The sequence below is a fragment of the Anser brachyrhynchus genome (genome assembly GCF_964034855.1).
Source record: "Anser brachyrhynchus genome assembly, contig: SCAFFOLD_227, whole genome shotgun sequence".
In the NCBI taxonomy this organism is placed as follows: Eukaryota; Metazoa; Chordata; class Aves; order Anseriformes; family Anatidae; genus Anser; species Anser brachyrhynchus.
This window is the reverse complement of record NW_027663574.1, coordinates 62,255-81,097: the sequence shown is the minus strand read 5'-3', so window position 1 is coordinate 81,097 and position 18,843 is coordinate 62,255. Positions and strand designations below refer to the sequence as shown.

Sequence of the window (18,843 nt, the reverse complement as noted above, 5' to 3'; positions counted from 1 at the left end):
CTCCTTTTTGCCTGAGTAGTACGTGACTACGTGTGAGATGATTCCGAACCCCGGTAGGATCAGAATATAGACTTCTGGGTGTCCGAAGAATCAGAATAGGTGTTGGTACAGGATTGGGTCTCCTCCTCCAGCGGGGTCGAAGAATGTGGTGTTTAGGTTTCGATCAGTTAGTAATATTGTAATACCGGCGGCGAGTACGGGGAGTGATAGAAGGAGTAGGATGGCGGTAATTAGTACGGATCAGACAAATAGTGGGGTTTGGTATTGTGAGAGTGCGGGGGGTTTTATGTTGATGGCTGTGGTGATAAAGTTGATGGCCCCAAGGATGGAGGAGATACCGGCTAAGTGGAGTGAGAAGATAGCCAGGTCTACTGAAGCTCCGGCGTGGGCAAGGTCACCTGCTAGGGGAGGGTAGACAGTTCAGCCTGTGCCGGCGCCAGCTTCTACAGTGGATGAGGCTAGTAGGAGGAGGAATGATGGGGGGAGGAGTCAAAAGCTTATGTTGTTTATTCGCGGGAATGCTATGTCGGGGGCACCGATTATGAGGGGGACTAATCAGTTGCCGAATCCTCCGATCATGATGGGTATGACTATAAAGAAGCTTATTACAAAGGCGTGAGCGGTAACGATTACATTGTAAATTTGGTCGTCGCCTAGGAGAGTTCCTGGTTGTCCTAGTTCTGCGCGGATTAATAGGCTGAGTGCGGTGCCGACTATTCCTGCTCATGCCCCGAAGATGAGGTACAGGGTGCCAATATCCTTATGGTTAGTGGAAAATAGTCATCGGTTGATGAAGGTGACGGGTAAGATGGCTGAGTGTTGAAGCGTTAGGCTGTAGTCCTTTTTACAGAGGTTTAATTCCTCTTCTTATCGGCTCTGTAGTGAAATTCATGTTGAGTTGCAAGCTCATCGATGCGCACTAGGGTGCGTCAGGGTCTTTGTAGGCAGAAGCCAATTGGTTTAGGCATTTAGCTGTTAACTAGAGTTTTGTGGGATCGAAGCCCATCTGTCTAGGGAGGCTTTAGCTTAATTAAAGCGTCTGACTTGCATTCAGAAGATACAGGTTAATATTCTGTAAGTCTTAATGTGCAGAAACTAAGAGGGTTTAACTCTTATTTAAGGCTTTGAAGGCCTTCGGTTTGGGGTGTTATCCTAAGTTTCTAGACAATGGCATGTATTATTGGGGACAGGGGAAGTAAGAGGATTGATAGTGAGGCAAGGACCGCAGTAGGTGTGCTTGGGGCTTTGCTAGTGTATCATTGTTTTATGTGGTTAGAGGAGTTGGGGGGAAGGGTAATTGTTGAGTGGTATGCGAGGCGTAGGTAGAAGAAGAGGCTGAGCAGTGATAGCATGGCAATTGCCATGGCTGCTGGTGTTATTTCCTGTTTAGTTAGTTCTTGGATGATAAGTCACTTTGGTATAAAGCCTGTTAATGGGGGGAGGCCTGCTAGGGATAAAAGTACTAGTATTAGGGTGGCGTTTAGCACTGGGGTTTTTGTTCATGAGGTTGTGATCATGGATAGGTTAAGGGCTTTGATTTTGTTAAGGGCTAGGAATACGGCTGATGTTATGATTGTGTATAGGTAGAAGGTAAGTAAGGCCAATTTGGGGCTGTAAACTAGGATGATGGCGATTCAGCCTAAGTGGGAGATGGACGAGAAGGCTAGGATTTTGCGTGTTTGTGTTTGGTTCAGTCCTATTCAGCCTCCTAGTGCTGTTGAGGCTAGGGCCATGGCGGTGAGTAGAGCTGGGTCGAGGGATTTGGATGTTAGTAGGAGCAGGGTTAGTGGGGGGAATTTTATGAGGGTTGAGAGTAGCAGGGCTGTTATTAGTGGCGATCCTTGTAGTACTTCTGGGAATCAGAAGTGAAATGGCACTAGGCCCAGTTTAATAGCGATTGCTGCTGTCAGTAGTAGACAGGAGGTTGGGTGGTTTATTTGTGTGATGTCTCATTGGCCAGTGACTCAGGCATTGGTTATGCTAGAGAATAGGACCAGGGCGGAAGCAGCTGCTTGGGTTAGGAAGTATTTCGTTGCGGCTTCTACTGCTCGTGGGTGGTGGGATTTGGCAATTAGGGGAATGATGGCTAGTGCGTTGATCTCCAGTCCTGTCCAGGCCAGAACTCAGTGGTTGCTGGAAATTGTGATTGTGGTGCCCAAGATGAGGCTGAAGGTTATGATTGGGGTCGCGTAAGGGTTCATTAGTAGAGGAGGGGGTTAAACCATCATTTTCGGGGTATGGGCCCGATAGCTTGATTAGCTGACTCTACTAGAAAATAATATAAGGGAAGTATGGAGAATTTTGATTTCTCTTGTGTGGGTTCAATTCCTACTTTTCTAAGGTCAACAGGAAATGAGAGGGCTGTTATACCTCTATGTTCACTTTATCATAGTGACCCTTTGTAGTTCAGGCACATTTCCTTATGTAAGGAGGTAGGCCTGCATAGCAGATAGGTATGCTGATGTGTCAGAGGCACAGAGCTAGTGTGAGGGGTAGGAAGTTTTTTCATAGTAGGTGCATTAGTTGGTCATATCGGAATCGTGGGTATGAAGCTCGGACCCATAAGAAACCAGAAGATAGTAGGAGGACTTTTGTGGCTAGGATGACGGGGAATAGTTCTGTGGGTGGCCCTAGGGCGCTTGGGTTTAGGAATATGATGGCTGTAAGTGTATTTATTAGCATAATGTTCGCATATTCAGCTAGGAAGAATAAGGCGAAGGGTCCTGCGGCGTATTCAACGTTAAACCCTGAGACTAGCTCAGATTCACCCTCTGTGAGGTCAAAAGGAGCTCGGTTTGTCTCTGCTAGGGTGGATACGTATCATATTATTGCTAGGGGTCATGAGGAGAAAATGAAGTATAGAGGCTCCTGTGCGATGGCAAAGGAGCTGAGTGTGTAGCTTCCGCTTAGTATGATTATTGATAGCAGGATTATGGCCAGTGTCACTTCGTATGAAATGGTCTGTGCTACTGCCCGTAGGGCTCCGATTAGTGCGTATTTTGAGTTCGAGGCTCAGCCTGATCATAGGACTGAGTAGACGGCTAGGCTTGACATGGCTATTAGGAAGAGAACTCCGAGGTTTAGATCTGCTAGGGGAAATGGGAGTGGTAGTGGTGCTCAAGTGGTGAGGGCTAGGACAAGGGCTAGTATTGGTATCAGAATGAATAGAAGTGGGGAAGAGGTAGAGGGTCGGATGGGCTCTTTGGTAAATAGTTTCAGTCCGTCCGCAAATGGTTGAAGTAGGCCAAAAGGCCCGACAACGTTAGGGCCTTTGCGGGATTGTATGTAGCTTAGGATTTTCCGTTCTACTAGGGTTAGGAAGGCTACGGCAATCAGGATTGGGATGATGTATAGGAGGGATATAACGAGGCAGCTTAGTGTTGTTATTTGAATCATGGGTGAAGCTAGGGAGAGGATTTGAACCTCTGGGGAAAGGGCTTAAGCCTTCTGCACTTGCCGGGCTCTGCCACTCTAGCTGGTCCTTTTCTAGGATTGAAAGTGGTGGGGGAAGGCCCTCTTCACGGTTTAGTTGGTTTCACTGCTTAGAGGGGGGGGGGCGTGCTTGTGGTATTGGCCCCACTTTCCCGGTCCTTTCGTACTGGGGAGAGTGTGTCATAGATAGAAACCGACCTGGATTGCTCCGGTCTGAACTCAGATCACGTAGGACTGTTAATCGTTGAACAAACGAACCCTTAATAGCGGCTGCACCATTAGGATGTCCTGATCCAACATCGAGGTCGTAAACCCCCCTGTCGATATGGGCTCTTGAGGGGGATTGCGCTGTTATCCCTGGGGTAGCTTGGTCCATTAATCAATTATATTGGGTCTGGTCACTGTTAGCACTTTGAGGGGTAGCTCTAGGTAAAGAGGTATGGTCTTGTTTTTGGAGGATTTGTTCTCCTCCAAGGTCGCCCCAACCGAAAAATATCGACCAGGCTCTGCGATGGTAGTGGCCCCAGTGGGGTTGATTGAGGATTCGCGGTGGTCGTTGATTTTTAAGTTCCACAGGGTCTTCTCGTCTTATGTTCACATCCCCGCTTTTGCACGGGGAGATCAATTTCACTGATTATCTGTGAGAGACAGTTAAGACCTCGTTTAGCCATTCATACAAGTCTCGATTTATGGGACAATTGATTGCGCTATCTTTGCACGGTTAGGATACCGCGGCCGTTAAACCTAAGTCACCGGGCAGGCATCACCTTCAATACTTGTTTAATTTGCTGAAGGCTATGTTTTTGGTAAACAGTCGGGCCTTATTAATTTGCCGAGTTCCTTTCACAGATTTTAATCGCTCTTATAGGCGCTCCTGAGTCGGGTTAACAGGGTTAGTTAATACGTGGTCTTGTAGGGGTTTTTGTATCTGTCTAGGTCTGTTAATAATGTTTCTATGTAAGCTTGCGCCGTTAGAGGGGTGTGGCCCTGTACATGAGGGGCCTAGGATGATTCCTAGGATTGTTATGAGGATGGCAGCGGTTTTGGTGATAAGGGGTATGGTTATTGGGGGGGTTTTGGTTGGTGTGATGAAAGAGGTAATGATTATTCCTGCTGTAATGCTGCCTAGGGCGAGTCGGGTTAGGGGGGCGGTGATTAGTGGGTTGTTTTCGTTTATTGATACTACTGGGGGGATTCGGGTTTGTCCAGCTTGGACTAGGATGGTTATGCGGATGCTGTAGGTTGCGGTGAATGCTGTGGCTATAAGGGTTAGGAGTAGGGCTCAAGTATTTAGGTATGATGTGTTTAAGCTTTCGATGATGAGGTCTTTTGAGTAGAATCCGGCTAGGAATGGGGTTCCTATCAGCGCCAGGTTTCCGATGGTTAGGCAGGAAGTAGTGACTGGGAGTATTTTCTGTAGGCCTCCTATCTTTCGGATATCTTGTTCTCCGTTTAGGTTGTGGATGATAGACCCTGAGCATAGGAATAGTATGGCTTTAAAGAAGGCATGGGTTGAGATGTGTAGGAAGGCTAGTTGTGGGAGGTTTAGTCCGATAGTGACTATTATTAGTCCTAGTTGGCTGGATGTTGAGAAAGCAATGATTTTTTTGATGTCATTTTGGGTTAGGGCGCATGTGGCAGCGAATAGGGTTGATAGAGCACCTAGGCATAGGCAGGCAGTTAGGGCTGTCTGGTTGGTGGCTAGCAGGGGGTGCATGCGGATGAGCAGGAAGATTCCGGCTACTACTATGGTACTGGAGTGCAGTAGGGCTGATACTGGGGTGGGGCCTTCTATTGCTGCGGGCAGTCATGGGTGGAGTCCAAATTGGGCGGATTTTCCTGCGGCTGCGAGGATTAATCCTATGAGGGGGAGGATTGGGGTTTGGTGGGGGTGTACGGCTTGTTGGATCTCTCAGGTGTTGAATGTTGAAGCTAGTCATGCTATGCTCAGGATCAGTCCGACGTCTCCGATTCGGTTGTAGATTACGGCTCGTAGGGCGGCGGTGTTGGCATCTGCTCGGCCTTGTCATCAGCCGATGAGAAGGAAGGACATGATTCGTACTCCTTCCCAGCCTACGAATAGGAGGAATATGTTGTTTGCGGTTGTTAGGAGGAGTATGGCGACTAGGAATGTCAGTAGGTAGGTGAAAAATTTTGTTACGTATGGCTCTGAGGCCATGTATCATATGGCGAATTGTAGGATTGATCATGTTACAAATAGGGCGATTGGAAGAAATGTTATTGAGTATTGGTCTATTTTTAGGCTCAGGGGGATTTTAAAGTTTATAATGAATTTTCACTCCCAGTGGCAGGTGACAGATTCTACTCCCGAGTAGATGAATGCGGTTGTAGGGGCTAGGCTAATTAGGAATGCGGTTTTAACAGCGCGGGTGGTGGCTTGTGGGGTGTTTTTAAAGTTTTTAAATAGAAATGGCAGGATGATTGGGGTTAGGAGGATTGTCAGCGTGAGTAGTGTGAGGGAGTTGATTAGTAGTGTGGGGTTCACTACTTTTACTTGGATTTGCACCAAGATGGGTGGTTCCTAAGACCAGTGGATTGCTGTTATCCTTTAAAAGTAAGGGGGCTGAGGTTTTAGGCTCAGATGTAAGAGTTAGCAGCTCTTGTTGGTTAAACCCTCCCCTCGGCAGGTAAGAAGGTTTGAACTTCTATTCTTAGAATCACAGTCTAATGTTTGGTTTAAACTATACTTGCATGAGGGGATTCCGGAGATCAGTTCGGGTTTGCGGATTAGGAGGAATATTGGGATAATGTGGAGTGTTATGAGCAGGTGTTCTCGTGTGGTTGAGTTTTGCATAGATGTGATGTGGGAGGGGATTGAGCCTCGTTGGGTCATTAGTAGTATGAATAAGGTGTAGGAGGCGGTTAGTAGGGTTGCGATTCCTGTTAGGATGATCGTGAAGGCAGATCAGTTGAATAAGGTGATTATAATGGTTAGCTCTGCTATGAGGTTTGTTGTTGGGGGTAAGGCTATGTTTGTTAGATTGGCCAGCAATCATCAGGTAGCTATGAGTGGTAGGAGAGGTTGTAGGCCTCGTGTGAGTAGTAGAATTCGGCTGTGCGTACGTTCATAGTTTGTGTTGGCTAGGCAGAATAGTATGGAGGAAGTTAGTCCATGGGAAATTATTAGGATCATTGCCCCTGAGAATGATCAGTGGGTTTGGATTATTCCTGCGGCGATAACTAGGCCTATGTGGCTAACGGATGAATAAGCGATTAGTGATTTTAGGTCTGTCTGTCGTAGGCAGATTGAGCTAGTCATTAGGGCGCCTCATAGGGCCAGGGTTAGGAAGGGGTAGTGCAGGAGGTTGGACAGTGGGCCCATAAATAGAGTGACTCGTATAATTCCGTATCCTCCTAGCTTTAGTAGTAGGGCGGCGAGGAGTATTGAGCCTGCGATGGGTGCTTCTACGTGGGCTTTTGGCAGTCAGAGGTGTAGGCCGTATAGTGGGGCTTTTACTATGAATGCTATGAGCAGTGCTAGACCTGATAGTATTCCTGTCCATGAGGTGGATAGGGTTGGGTGGGTTAGTTGTAGGGTTGGCAGGTGCAGGGTGCCAATTTTCACGTATAGGTGTATGATTGTGATTAGCAGGGGTAGAGAGCTTACTGGCGTGTAGAATAGCAGGTAGATGCCAGCGCTTAGGCGTTCTGGTTGGTTCCCCCATCGGGTGATTAAGATTAGGGTGGGAATGAGGGTTGCTTCAAATGAGATGTAAAATAGTGCTAGTTCTGTGGTGGAAAAGGCTAGTAGGATGAATGGCTGGACTGCGACTAAGGTTGAGATAAAGATTCGTTTGCGTTGTAGGGGTTCTTGTTGCAGGTGGTTTTGGCTTGCTATGATTATGAGTGGGAGTAGTCAGCAGGATAGTACTAGGAGGGGGGATGAGATTTGGTCAATTCCTGTTCAGTTGGATAAAAATTTGTAGGGGTAGTAGGTTGGGATTAATCACTGTAGGCTTAGGGCAGCGATTAGGAGGCTGTATAAGGTGGTGTTAGTCCATAGAAATTTTGGTGGAGACAGCAGGGCTGTTGGAAGAAGTATGATTGTGGGTAGGATGATTTTTAGCATTGCAGGAGGTTTAGGTTGTGTAGATGGTCGGAGCCATGTGTGCGGGTGGAGGCTACTAGGATGGCCAGGCCTGTGCCCGCCTCACACGCTGAGAAGGTTAGCATGAGAATTGGTACCATGGTGAATGAGGAGACTTGGTTTTCGATGGATCATATTGATAGGCCTACGAATATCGATAATATTATGCTTTCAAGGCATAGTAGGGCGGATACTAGGTGGGTTCGGTGGAAGGCTAGTCCTAGTCCGCTGAAAATGAAGGCTGAGTAGAAGCTTAAATGTAGGGGCGACATAAGAAAGTTACAGGGTTGGCTGTAATCTGCTGGGTCGAAACCAGCTATCTTTTTGGTTAGACTAACTTTCTGTTATTCTGCTCATTCTAGGCCCCCTTGAATTCACTCGTAGGCCAGTCCGAGTGTTAGGAGAAGGAGGATCACTACAGTTCAGGTGAGGGTCATTAGGGGGGATTGGAGTTGGACGGCTCATGGCAGGGGGAGTAGGAGGGCGATTTCTAGGTCGAATAGGACGAACAGGATGGCTACTGAGAAAGAATCGGACTGAGAATGGTAATCGAGCAGATCCAAGTGGGTCGAATCCACATTCGTACGGTGAGAGTTTCTCTGAGTCGGGGTTTATTTGGGCGAGTCAGAAGTTTAATGCGGTTAGGGCGGCGCTTAGGATTGATGATAGGGCGAATATGAACATGAGTGCGTTCATTGCTCTCCTCTGGGTTTATACCAGATTCTAGAGATTGGAAGTCAATTGTAATTAATATACTAGAAGAGCAAGATCCTCATCAGTAGATGGTTATGTAGAGGAATAGTCAGATGACGTCTACGAAGTGTCAGTATCAGGCTGCTGCCTCGAATCCGAAGTGGTGGTCTGATGTAAAGTGGAACTTGATCAGTCGGAAGAGGCAGACGGTCAGGAAGGAGGATCCGATGATTACGTGGAGTCCGTGGAATCCAGTGGCAACGAAGAAGGTAGATCCGTAGACGCTATCGGCGATTGAGAATGGGGCTTCGTGGTATTCTATTGCTTGTAGGGCTGTGAAGTAGAATCCCAGGAGGATCGTTAGGGTTAGGGCGTGGATGGCGTGTTTTCGGTTTCCTTCTGTGATGCTGTGATGGGCTCACGTTACGGTAACGCCTGAGGCTAGTAGGATGGCTGTGTTTAGTAGGGGGACTTCTATCGGGTTGAGTGGTTTAATTCCTGTTGGGGGTCGTTGGCCTCCTAGTTCTGGGGTTGGGGCCAGGCTCGAGTGGAAGAACGCTCAGAAGAACCCTAAGAAGAAGAATGCTTCGGATGTGATGAAAAGGATTATGCCGTATCGTAGGCCTTTTTGGACTGTGGGAGTGTGATGGCCTTGGAAGGTGCTTTCTCGTACAATGTCTCGTCATCATTGGAGTATTACTAGGAGTATTGAGATGAGGCCTAGGGTTAGTAGTATGGATGAGTTGTAGTGGAATCACATGATTAATCCTGAGGTTGTGAGTAGGGCGGCGGCTGCCCCGAAGATTGGTCAAGGGCTTGGGTCAACTATGTGGTATGAGTGTGCTTGGTGTGCCATTAGATGTTTTCTTGTAAGTATAGGCTTAGAAGGAGCACGAAGACGTAGGCCTGGATTATGGCTACTGCTACTTCTAGGATGGTTAGGAGTAGTAGGATGATTATTGTTAGGATGGATACTGCAGGAAGGGTGGGTATTAATGCAATGGAGGCTGTAGAGATGAGTTGGATGAGTAAGTGTCCTGCTGTAAGGTTGGCTGTAAGGCGGACTCCGAGGGCTAGGGGGCGGATTAGTAGGCTGGTTGTTTCGATCAGGATTAGTGCGGGGATTAGGGGTGTAGGGGTACCTTCGGGTAATAGGTGGGCTAAAGAGGCTGATGGTTGGTTTCGTAGGCCTGTTAGTAGTGTGGCGAGCCATAGTGGGAAGGCTAGGGCTATGTTCATAGATAGTTGGGTGGTTGGGGTGAATGTATATGGAAGGAGGCCTAGAAGGTTGATTGTAAGAAGTATGATTATTAGGGATGTAAATATTATGGCTCATTTGTGGCCATTTTTGTTGAGTGGGACTATTAGTTGTTTTGTGATTAGGTGAAGGAGTCATGTTTGGATAGTAGAAAGGCGGTTGTTGATTCATCGGTTGTTTGGGGACGGGAATAGTAGGGCTGGGAAGAGTAGGGATAGTAGGATTAAGGGGATGCCGAATAGATTGGGGCTGGAAAATTGGTCAAAGAAGCTTAGGTTCATGGTCAGGATCATGGTGTGGGTTTGGTAGTGAGGGAGGTCTTATTTGATGGGGGGTTGGTTGTGGTGAAGGCTAGTAGTTTTGGTTGGATGAGGAGTGCTAGGGTTAATCAGGTTATAATTATGATTGAAAATCATGGTGCGGGGTTAAGCTGTGGCATATCATTAAGGAGGGGGAAGTCCCTCTTTGGCTAGCTTAAAAGGCTAGTGCTGTTGCATAGCTTCTTAATGATTAGGATGATGATAGAAGGGACGATCAGGCCTCGAAATGTGGGAGTGGGGTTGATTCTACTACAATGGGTATGTAGCTGTGATTAGCCCCGCAAATTTCTGAGCATTGTCCGTAAAAAATCCCAGGCCGGGTGGTAATGAATGAAGTTTGGTTTAGTCGGCCTGGGATTGCGTCTGTTTTAACTCCGAGCGTTGGGACTGCTCAGGAGTGGAGTACGTCTCCTGCAGTAATGATCACGCGGATGGGGGATTCTATTGGGATAACTACGCGGTGGTCAACTTCTAGCAGTCGGAAGTGGCTGTTGGGTAAGTCTGGGGTGGGCACTATGTAGGAGTCGAATGATAGGTCTTTGAAGTCTGTGTATTCGTAGCTTCAGTATCATTGGTGGCCGATGGCTTTTAGGGTGAGGTCTGGTTCATCGATTTTGTCCATTATGTAGAGGATTTGTAGGGATGGGAGGGCGAGGAGTACCAGGACGATAGCAGGTAGGATTGTCCAGATCAGCTCTACTTCTTGGGCGTCTACAGCATTGGACGAGAGTTTTTCTGTTAGTATGTGGGCTAAAAGGTAGAGAACTAGGCTGCAGATAGCTAGGGCAACGATTAGGGCGTGGTCGTGGAATTCAACGAGTTCTTCTATGATGGGTGATGAGGCGTCTTGGAATCCTAGTTGGGAGTGGTTGGCCACATGAGATGTACAGGATTTTTACCTGTGATTTAGTCTTGACAAGGCTATGTAATTGGTTTACTAACGTCTCATAAGAAAGAAGCATGAGCGGTTAATGCAGTTGGCTTGAAACCAGCATGTGAGGGTTCGATTCCTTCCTTTCTTGTACTTGGACGAAGGCCGGTTCCTCGAAAGTATGGTATGGGGGAGGGCAGCCGTGGATTCATTCAACGTTTGTGGTAGTTAGTTCTGGTTGTAGGACTTTTCGTTTGGCCGAAAAGGCTTCTCAGATGATGAATATTAGTATGATTACGGCTACTATTGAGATTAGGGAGCCGATGGAGGAAATGGTGTTTCATAGTGTGTAGGCGTCGGGATAGTCCGAGTATCGTCGGGGTATTCCTGCTAGGCCTAGGAAGTGCTGGGGGAAGAACGTTAGGTTTACTCCTGTAAATATTACCCCGAAGTGGGCTTTTGCTCATGTTTGGTGTAGGGTAAACCCAGTGAGTAGTGGGAATCAGTGAGTAAATCCTGCTAGAATGGCAAAGACGGCGCCTATGGATAGGACGTAGTGGAAGTGGGCAACTACGTAGTACGTGTCGTGCAGGGCGATGTCTAGGGAAGAGTTTGCAAGAACGATTCCTGTTAATCCTCCGATGGTAAATAGGAAGATAAATCCTAGAGCTCATAGTATTGGGGGGGGGCCTCATTTGATTGTTCCTCCGTGCAGGGTGGCTAGTCAGCTAAATACTTTGATTCCGGTAGGGATGGCAATGATTATAGTGGCTGATGTAAAGTAGGCTCGGGTATCAACGTCTATTCCTACTGTAAACATGTGGTGAGCTCAGACGATGAATCCTAGGAAGCCGATGGATAGTATGGCTCAGACTATTCCCATGTAGCCGAAGGGCTCCTTTTTGCCTGAGTAGTACGTGACTACGTGTGAGATGATTCCGAACCCCGGTAGGATCAGAATATAGACTTCTGGGTGTCCGAAGAATCAGAATAGGTGTTGGTACAGGATTGGGTCTCCTCCTCCAGCGGGGTCGAAGAATGTGGTGTTTAGGTTTCGATCAGTTAGTAATATTGTAATACCGGCGGCGAGTACGGGGAGTGATAGAAGGAGTAGGATGGCGGTAATTAGTACGGATCAGACAAATAGTGGGGTTTGGTATTGTGAGAGTGCGGGGGGTTTTATGTTGATGGCTGTGGTGATAAAGTTGATGGCCCCAAGGATGGAGGAGATACCGGCTAAGTGGAGTGAGAAGATAGCCAGGTCTACTGAAGCTCCGGCGTGGGCAAGGTCACCTGCTAGGGGAGGGTAGACAGTTCAGCCTGTGCCGGCGCCAGCTTCTACAGTGGATGAGGCTAGTAGGAGGAGGAATGATGGGGGGAGGAGTCAAAAGCTTATGTTGTTTATTCGCGGGAATGCTATGTCGGGGGCACCGATTATGAGGGGGACTAATCAGTTGCCGAATCCTCCGATCATGATGGGTATGACTATAAAGAAGCTTATTACAAAGGCGTGAGCGGTAACGATTACATTGTAAATTTGGTCGTCGCCTAGGAGAGTTCCTGGTTGTCCTAGTTCTGCGCGGATTAATAGGCTGAGTGCGGTGCCGACTATTCCTGCTCATGCCCCGAAGATGAGGTACAGGGTGCCAATATCCTTATGGTTAGTGGAAAATAGTCATCGGTTGATGAAGGTGACGGGTAAGATGGCTGAGTGTTGAAGCGTTAGGCTGTAGTCCTTTTTACAGAGGTTTAATTCCTCTTCTTATCGGCTCTGTAGTGAAATTCATGTTGAGTTGCAAGCTCATCGATGCGCACTAGGGTGCGTCAGGGTCTTTGTAGGCAGAAGCCAATTGGTTTAGGCATTTAGCTGTTAACTAGAGTTTTGTGGGATCGAAGCCCATCTGTCTAGGGAGGCTTTAGCTTAATTAAAGCGTCTGACTTGCATTCAGAAGATACAGGTTAATATTCTGTAAGTCTTAATGTGCAGAAACTAAGAGGGTTTAACTCTTATTTAAGGCTTTGAAGGCCTTCGGTTTGGGGTGTTATCCTAAGTTTCTAGACAATGGCATGTATTATTGGGGACAGGGGAAGTAAGAGGATTGATAGTGAGGCAAGGACCGCAGTAGGTGTGCTTGGGGCTTTGCTAGTGTATCATTGTTTTATGTGGTTAGAGGAGTTGGGGGGAAGGGTAATTGTTGAGTGGTATGCGAGGCGTAGGTAGAAGAAGAGGCTGAGCAGTGATAGCATGGCAATTGCCATGGCTGCTGGTGTTATTTCCTGTTTAGTTAGTTCTTGGATGATAAGTCACTTTGGTATAAAGCCTGTTAATGGGGGGAGGCCTGCTAGGGATAAAAGTACTAGTATTAGGGTGGCGTTTAGCACTGGGGTTTTTGTTCATGAGGTTGTGATCATGGATAGGTTAAGGGCTTTGATTTTGTTAAGGGCTAGGAATACGGCTGATGTTATGATTGTGTATAGGTAGAAGGTAAGTAAGGCCAATTTGGGGCTGTAAACTAGGATGATGGCGATTCAGCCTAAGTGGGAGATGGACGAGAAGGCTAGGATTTTGCGTGTTTGTGTTTGGTTCAGTCCTATTCAGCCTCCTAGTGCTGTTGAGGCTAGGGCCATGGCGGTGAGTAGAGCTGGGTCGAGGGATTTGGATGTTAGTAGGAGCAGGGTTAGTGGGGGGAATTTTATGAGGGTTGAGAGTAGCAGGGCTGTTATTAGTGGCGATCCTTGTAGTACTTCTGGGAATCAGAAGTGAAATGGCACTAGGCCCAGTTTAATAGCGATTGCTGCTGTCAGTAGTAGACAGGAGGTTGGGTGGTTTATTTGTGTGATGTCTCATTGGCCAGTGACTCAGGCATTGGTTATGCTAGAGAATAGGACCAGGGCGGAAGCAGCTGCTTGGGTTAGGAAGTATTTCGTTGCGGCTTCTACTGCTCGTGGGTGGTGGGATTTGGCAATTAGGGGAATGATGGCTAGTGCGTTGATCTCCAGTCCTGTCCAGGCCAGAACTCAGTGGTTGCTGGAAATTGTGATTGTGGTGCCCAAGATGAGGCTGAAGGTTATGATTGGGGTCGCGTAAGGGTTCATTAGTAGAGGAGGGGGTTAAACCATCATTTTCGGGGTATGGGCCCGATAGCTTGATTAGCTGACTCTACTAGAAAATAATATAAGGGAAGTATGGAGAATTTTGATTTCTCTTGTGTGGGTTCAATTCCTACTTTTCTAAGGTCAACAGGAAATGAGAGGGCTGTTATACCTCTATGTTCACTTTATCATAGTGACCCTTTGTAGTTCAGGCACATTTCCTTATGTAAGGAGGTAGGCCTGCATAGCAGATAGGTATGCTGATGTGTCAGAGGCACAGAGCTAGTGTGAGGGGTAGGAAGTTTTTTCATAGTAGGTGCATTAGTTGGTCATATCGGAATCGTGGGTATGAAGCTCGGACCCATAAGAAACCAGAAGATAGTAGGAGGACTTTTGTGGCTAGGATGACGGGGAATAGTTCTGTGGGTGGCCCTAGGGCGCTTGGGTTTAGGAATATGATGGCTGTAAGTGTATTTATTAGCATAATGTTCGCATATTCAGCTAGGAAGAATAAGGCGAAGGGTCCTGCGGCGTATTCAACGTTAAACCCTGAGACTAGCTCAGATTCACCCTCTGTGAGGTCAAAAGGAGCTCGGATTGTCTCTGCTAGGGTGGATACGTATCATATTATTGCTAGGGGTCATGAGGAGAAAATGAAGTATAGAGGCTCCTGTGCGATGGCAAAGGAGCTGAGTGTGTAGCTTCCGCTTAGTATGATTATTGATAGCAGGATTATGGCCAGTGTCACTTCGTATGAAATGGTCTGTGCTACTGCCCGTAGGGCTCCGATTAGTGCGTATTTTGAGTTCGAGGCTCAGCCTGATCATAGGACTGAGTAGACGGCTAGGCTTGACATGGCTATTAGGAAGAGAACTCCGAGGTTTAGATCTGCTAGGGGAAATGGGAGTGGTAGTGGTGCTCAAGTGGTGAGGGCTAGGACAAGGGCTAGTATTGGTATCAGAATGAATAGAAGTGGGGAAGAGGTAGAGGGTCGGATGGGCTCTTTGGTAAATAGTTTCAGTCCGTCCGCAAATGGTTGAAGTAGGCCAAAAGGCCCGACAACGTTAGGGCCTTTGCGGGATTGTATGTAGCTTAGGATTTTCCGTTCTACTAGGGTTAGGAAGGCTACGGCAATCAGGATTGGGATGATGTATAGGAGGGATATAACGAGGCAGCTTAGTGTTGTTATTTGAATCATGGGTGAAGCTAGGGAGAGGATTTGAACCTCTGGGGAAAGGGCTTAAGCCTTCTGCACTTGCCGGGCTCTGCCACTCTAGCTGGTCCTTTTCTAGGATTGAAAGTGGTGGGGGAAGGCCCTCTTCACGGTTTAGTTGGTTTCACTGCTTAGAGGGGGGGGGGCGTGCTTGTGGTATTGGCCCCACTTTCCCGGTCCTTTCGTACTGGGGAGAGTGTGTCATAGATAGAAACCGACCTGGATTGCTCCGGTCTGAACTCAGATCACGTAGGACTGTTAATCGTTGAACAAACGAACCCTTAATAGCGGCTGCACCATTAGGATGTCCTGATCCAACATCGAGGTCGTAAACCCCCCTGTCGATATGGGCTCTTGAGGGGGATTGCGCTGTTATCCCTGGGGTAGCTTGGTCCATTAATCAATTATATTGGGTCTGGTCACTGTTAGCACTTTGAGGGGTAGCTCTAGGTAAAGAGGTATGGTCTTGTTTTTGGAGGATTTGTTCTCCTCCAAGGTCGCCCCAACCGAAAAATATCGACCAGGCTCTGCGATGGTAGTGGCCCCAGTGGGGTTGATTGAGGATTCGCGGTGGTCGTTGATTTTTAAGTTCCACAGGGTCTTCTCGTCTTATGTTCACATCCCCGCTTTTGCACGGGGAGATCAATTTCACTGATTATCTGTGAGAGACAGTTAAGACCTCGTTTAGCCATTCATACAAGTCTCGATTTATGGGACAATTGATTGCGCTATCTTTGCACGGTTAGGATACCGCGGCCGTTAAACCTAAGTCACCGGGCAGGCATCACCTTCAATACTTGTTTAATTTGCTGAAGGCTATGTTTTTGGTAAACAGTCGGGCCTTATTAATTTGCCGAGTTCCTTTCACAGATTTTAATCGCTCTTATAGGCGCTCCTGAGTCGGGTTAACAGGGTTAGTTAATACGTGGTCTTGTAGGGGTTTTTGTATCTGTCTAGGTCTGTTAATAATGTTTCTATGTAAGCTTGCGCCGTTAGAGGGGTGTGGCCCTGTACATGAGGGGCCTAGGATGATTCCTAGGATTGTTATGAGGATGGCAGCGGTTTTGGTGATAAGGGGTATGGTTATTGGGGGGGTTTTGGTTGGTGTGATGAAAGAGGTAATGATTATTCCTGCTGTAATGCTGCCTAGGGCGAGTCGGGTTAGGGGGGCGGTGATTAGTGGGTTGTTTTCGTTTATTGATACTACTGGGGGGATTCGGGTTTGTCCAGCTTGGACTAGGATGGTTATGCGGATGCTGTAGGTTGCGGTGAATGCTGTGGCTATAAGGGTTAGGAGTAGGGCTCAAGTATTTAGGTATGATGTGTTTAAGCTTTCGATGATGAGGTCTTTTGAGTAGAATCCGGCTAGGAATGGGGTTCCTATCAGCGCCAGGTTTCCGATGGTTAGGCAGGAAGTAGTGACTGGGAGTATTTTCTGTAGGCCTCCTATCTTTCGGATATCTTGTTCTCCGTTTAGGTTGTGGATGATAGACCCTGAGCATAGGAATAGTATGGCTTTAAAGAAGGCATGGGTTGAGATGTGTAGGAAGGCTAGTTGTGGGAGGTTTAGTCCGATAGTGACTATTATTAGTCCTAGTTGGCTGGATGTTGAGAAAGCAATGATTTTTTTGATGTCATTTTGGGTTAGGGCGCATGTGGCAGCGAATAGGGTTGATAGAGCACCTAGGCATAGGCAGGCAGTTAGGGCTGTCTGGTTGGTGGCTAGCAGGGGGTGCATGCGGATGAGCAGGAAGATTCCGGCTACTACTATGGTACTGGAGTGCAGTAGGGCTGATACTGGGGTGGGGCCTTCTATTGCTGCGGGCAGTCATGGGTGGAGTCCAAATTGGGCGGATTTTCCTGCGGCTGCGAGGATTAATCCTATGAGGGGGAGGATTGGGGTTTGGTGGGGGTGTACGGCTTGTTGGATCTCTCAGGTGTTGAATGTTGAAGCTAGTCATGCTATGCTCAGGATCAGTCCGACGTCTCCGATTCGGTTGTAGATTACGGCTCGTAGGGCGGCGGTGTTGGCATCTGCTCGGCCTTGTCATCAGCCGATGAGAAGGAAGGACATGATTCGTACTCCTTCCCAGCCTACGAATAGGAGGAATATGTTGTTTGCGGTTGTTAGGAGGAGTATGGCGACTAGGAATGTCAGTAGGTAGGTGAAAAATTTTGTTACGTATGGCTCTGAGGCCATGTATCATATGGCGAATTGTAGGATTGATCATGTTACAAATAGGGCGATTGGAAGAAATGTTATTGAGTATTGGTCTATTTTTAGGCTCAGGGGGATTTTAAAGTTTATAATGAATTTTCACTCCCAGTGGCAGGTGACAGATTCTACTCCCGAGTAGATGAATGCGGTTGTAGGGGCTAGGCTAATTAGGAATGCGGTTTTAACAGCGCGGGTGGTGGCTTGTGGGGTGTTTTTAAAGTTTTTAAATAGAAATGGCAGGATGATTGGGGTTAGGAGGATTGTCAGCGTGAGTAGTGTGAGGGAGTTGATTAGTAGTGTGGGGTTCACTACTTTTACTTGGATTTGCACCAAGATGGGTGGTTCCTAAGACCAGTGGATTGCTGTTATCCTTTAAAAGTAAGGGGGCTGAGGTTTTAGGCTCAGATGTAAGAGTTAGCAGCTCTTGTTGGTTAAACCCTCCCCTCGGCAGGTAAGAAGGTTTGAACTTCTATTCTTAGAATCACAGTCTAATGTTTGGTTTAAACTATACTTGCATGAGGGGATTCCGGAGATCAGTTCGGGTTTGCGGATTAGGAGGAATATTGGGATAATGTGGAGTGTTATGAGCAGGTGTTCTCGCGTGGTTGAGTTTTGCATAGATGTGATGTGGGAGGGGATTGAGCCTCGTTGGGTCATTAGTAGTATGAATAAGGTGTAGGAGGCGGTTAGTAGGGTTGCGATTCCTGTTAGGATGATCGTGAAGGCAGATCAGTTGAATAAGGTGATTATAATGGTTAGCTCTGCTATGAGGTTTGTTGTTGGGGGTAAGGCTATGTTTGTTAGATTGGCCAGCAATCATCAGGTAGCTATGAGTGGTAGGAGAGGTTGTAGGCCTCGTGTGAGTAGTAGAATTCGGCTGTGCGTACGTTCATAGTTTGTGTTGGCTAGGCAGAATAGTATGGAGGAAGTTAGTCCATGGGAAATTATTAGGATCATTGCCCCTGAGAATGATCAGTGGGTTTGGATTATTCCTGCGGCGATAACTAGGCCTATGTGGCTAACGGATGAATAAGCGATTAGTGATTTTAGGTCTGTCTGTCGTAGGCAGATTGAGCTAGTCATTAGGGCGCCTCATAGGGCCAGGGTTAGGAAGGGGTAGTGCAGGAGGTTGGACAGTGGGCCCATAAATAGAGTGACTCGTATAATTCCGTATCCTCCTAGCTTTAGTAGTAGGGCGGCGAGGAGTATTGAGCCTGCGATGGGTGCTTCTACGTGGGCTTTTGGCAGTCAGAGGTGTAGGCCGTATAGTGGGGCTTTTACTATGAATGCTATGAGCAGTGCTAGACCTGATAGTATTCCTGTCCATGAGGTGGATAGGGTTGGGTGGGTTAGTTGTAGGGTTGGCAGGTGCAGGGTGCCAATTTTCACGTATAGGTGTATGATTGTGATTAGCAGGGGTAGAGAGCTTACTGGCGTGTAGAATAGCAGGTAGATGCCAGCGCTTAGGCGTTCTGGTTGGTTCCCCCATCGGGTGATTAAGATTAGGGTGGGAATGAGGGTTGCTTCAAATGAGATGTAAAATAGTGCTAGTTCTGTGGTGGAAAAGGCTAGTAGGATGAATGGCTGGACTGCGACTAAGGTTGAGATAAAGATTCGTTTGCGTTGTAGGGGTTCTT

At 47.4% G+C, this 18,843-nt stretch overlaps 1 long non-coding RNA gene across 7 annotated transcripts in view; it reads right to left on the bottom strand.

Annotated features, from left to right (window-relative positions):
- The window catches only part of LOC308187225, a 69,178-nt gene that overhangs the window by 13,519 nt on the left and 36,816 nt on the right, over window positions 1-18,843 (bottom strand). Inside the window, exon 1 of one of the 7 annotated variants that reach the window (XR_013944534.1) lies at window positions 9,424-9,638. The exons of 4 other annotated variants lie outside the window; for them this stretch is intronic. This is a non-coding gene — a long non-coding RNA (uncharacterized lncRNA). 2 more of the 7 variants (XR_013944535.1, XR_013944536.1) reach the window with 2 other exon arrangements.